This window comes from Temnothorax curvispinosus, unplaced genomic scaffold, assembly GCF_003070985.1.
Source record: "Temnothorax curvispinosus isolate PA1 unplaced genomic scaffold, ASM307098v1 QBEX01000565.1, whole genome shotgun sequence".
In the NCBI taxonomy this organism is placed as follows: Eukaryota; Metazoa; Arthropoda; class Insecta; order Hymenoptera; family Formicidae; genus Temnothorax; species Temnothorax curvispinosus.
The window spans coordinates 1-3,367 of NW_020210345.1; positions in this window are offsets into that span (position 1 = coordinate 1).

Consider the following 3,367-nt stretch of genomic DNA (forward strand, 5'->3'; position numbering starts at 1 on the left):
ACTCACTTTTCACATTTTCATTTCACGTAACTTTGTTCACCCAATTACAGAAGTGTCGAGTGAAACTGCGAGATCACTAGGCACTTCCAGCTTAGTGATTTCACATTTTCACGAAACCGCAATCCGCCGATAGCGTCATAGTAAAAAAGTGAGGTTAAGTGATAAAAATTTGTTAATTATAGAAAAAATACAGAGAAATGAACGTTACAAACAAAAAAAAAAGAAAAGACCTTAAACGGGCAATAAGAGCACAAGCGTGTCGTTAAAACGCTAAACTTTATTATCAACAGTCAAAATTAACGAAGTCAATTAACGAACGAACGAAAAAAAAAAAATATTACTAAACTACATAACGAATAATGAAGATTTTGCAAGAGGCCGCTTACGATCAATAGTAACAATAAAAAAATATTAGTAAGTACTATACATTTTCTATCAATAAACATTAAAATTAGAGATCTTATCGGCAATGCCGTAGTATTTTATTAATAATAATAGGTAATTATATAATAATAGGTAAATTAAATTTGCTTATGCCTATTTGCAGGATGATATGTGGACTTCCATCACTATATCCTTAAATGCCACTGGAAACGGACCTCAAAAACAAGTTAAAGAATGGCAAAAGGTATTTATGGAAGGAATTATAATATCTTATTAAGAAACAAAGATAACATTTAATTATACTAATACGATTATTAAAAAATTCTGGTATTTTACATAAATGTAGACATGGAGAGACTGGAAATCGAATGTGCTAAAGAAGTGTGCCAAAAATAAAAGTTATGCTGGCGGTATAGGCGGAGGACCACCAAAGGTACTTCAGTTAACAGAACTGGAAGAAAGTTTATTGGAGATCTTAGGTCCAGAAGCTGCTAGTTTGGCTGATATACCTGAAGCAGGAAATTTTAATTGGACTAAGCAGAGAGGATCTGTACCTACTAATCCTGTACCTGCTAATCTTGTACCTACTAATGATACAATTCCAAAAAGAGGATCATGCGAAACGATTGCGCAAGATATCGAATTAAAAAAAACAACATCCACTTAATTCTATGCAAATGAAAAGGGTATAAATATGCACTGCATTCTATATATAATGTCATTAATGACTGATATATTTATTAGATATTTATATAGAATAGCTACTGCACCTCAAAAATTAATAAAAATAGGCTCATTCGACGCATTTGGGCACGAAACGAAAGAATCTGGCAAAAAAATGCGGCGGTCTGCCCTGCGAAGCGAGATATTTAGCGTTAAAGTTGACGATTCTTTGGTTAGAAATCCTGTCATACCGACGTGATGTAGCGACCATAAACATGCCCCGCGGCCATACGCGCATGCTCCGTGGTCGCACGCGCATGCAAAAGTGTGCGAATTTTAAACGTATGCATACTTATAATGCATAAATAATTGTTTAGATGGGGGGGATCACCTTGGATGACCTTGATATTTCAGTATGTTGTCAAGGTCACCCTCCTGAGTGACCTTCAGAAGGTTTCAGCCTACGCTCGTTATTCGTTAAAAAGTTATTAACAAAAAAAGTTTGGAAAATATAGCAGCTATTTTGATTATTGGAAGGCATAAATAATTAATATATACGTGTGTGTCAGGGTTGTCAGATTTAGAACTCAGCCTGACTCGTTAGGCTAAAGACTAAAAATTAGGCTATTTTCAAACTGCTGTAAGTCGGCGAAAAATTATCGTAAAAAAATCTAAAAAAGCATTTTGAAGCTTGAAGTTTCAACTTTAACGCATTTTCGGTAGATTTTTAAAATTTTGTTATTTTCTCTGTTGTACGCCTTAAAAAAGAACACATTGTTTTGTTCCTTAAAATTAACTTATGTTTGATTACTTAAAACTCAATTAAAAAATTTTTTTTCAAAAAATTCAATTAACGTTTCACAAACTACATAATTTTACCTACAAAATGCTTTTTTTAAAATTTTCTTACGATTTTTTTTGACCGATTTACACGACTTTGAAGCAAACCTTGTATTTTTTAGAAAAAATGACGTAACTCGATGAAAAATCATCGTAGAACAAACAAAAAAAAGCATTTTAAAGCTCAAAATGTCAGCTTTAACGTGGTATCGGTGACTATAAAAAATTTTTCTGTCTTCCTTGTTTGGTGCTAAAATTAAAAATATTGATTTATTCCTCAAAATTACACATTTTTAACACTCTGCAGTTTAATAAAAAAATTTTTTTCACAAAATTCAATACAAATACCACAAACTGTAACACTTTACCTACAAAATGCTTTTTTTTAAATCTTCCTACGATTTTTTTTGTACCGATTTACACAATGTTGAATTTAACCCTTTTTTCTTGAAAAATAACATTTACCGCCGACATTAGCATTAACCAATGTGCACCACGTGGAGGTTGTCGGTCGGATTTTGCACATTGTGTGCGTGCGTGCGTGCGTGCGTGCGTGCGTGCCACAGCAGAGATAAGGACTCCGCAGCTCGTCATTTCTGCAGTATTTAAATGACTCCAAACCCTCTCTGCTGTGTGTGTGTTCGTGCGAGCGCGTGCCTTTAAAATTGTGTGTTACCTCCTCTTTGATTAATTACTGCTTGCAATCGCTCTCGCATGTTTATGTACCTTTCAATTGCGCTTTGTGGAATTTCGCGCCAAATTTGCCTAAGCGCTTCTCCCAATTGGTTGAGATTATACGGCTGCTCCTCGCGACGCCTTAATCGTCGCCCTATTTCGTCCCAAATGTGTTCAATGGGATTTAAATCCGGACTATTGGCGGGATGTGGTAATAATGCAATATTATGCTCTTCGAAAAAGCGCCGAGTTACGTTGGCCGTGTGAGGACGAGCGTTGTCTTGCATAAACACAAAATTTCGGTGTATTTGACGCAAAGGCAAAATGTGAGGTCGAAGAATATCACTCACATAACGCGCACTTGTCATCGCAGGAGGTGGTAAAATGACTAAATCGGTTCGGCTTCTCACGGAAATGCATCCCCACACCATCACGGAACCGCCGTTATGAGCTCGTACTGGCATAACGCAACGGCGATTGTAACGTTCATTTCGTCGACGCCAAGTACGTACACGACTATCCTTGCCGTAGAGACAGAAACGCGATTCGTCGGAAAAATACACATTTCTCCATTGCCTCACGGTCCAGTTTATGTGATTCTGCGCAAATTGCGGACGAGCACGACGATGCGTTAAAGTAAGTATTGGCACTCGCGCACGAGAATGAGAAGCAAGACCGGACAGCAGAAAGGTTTTGAAGTCATTTAAATACTGCAGAAATGACAAGTTGCGGAGTCCTTATCTCTGCTGTGACACACACACACACACACACACACACACACACACACACACACACACACACACAC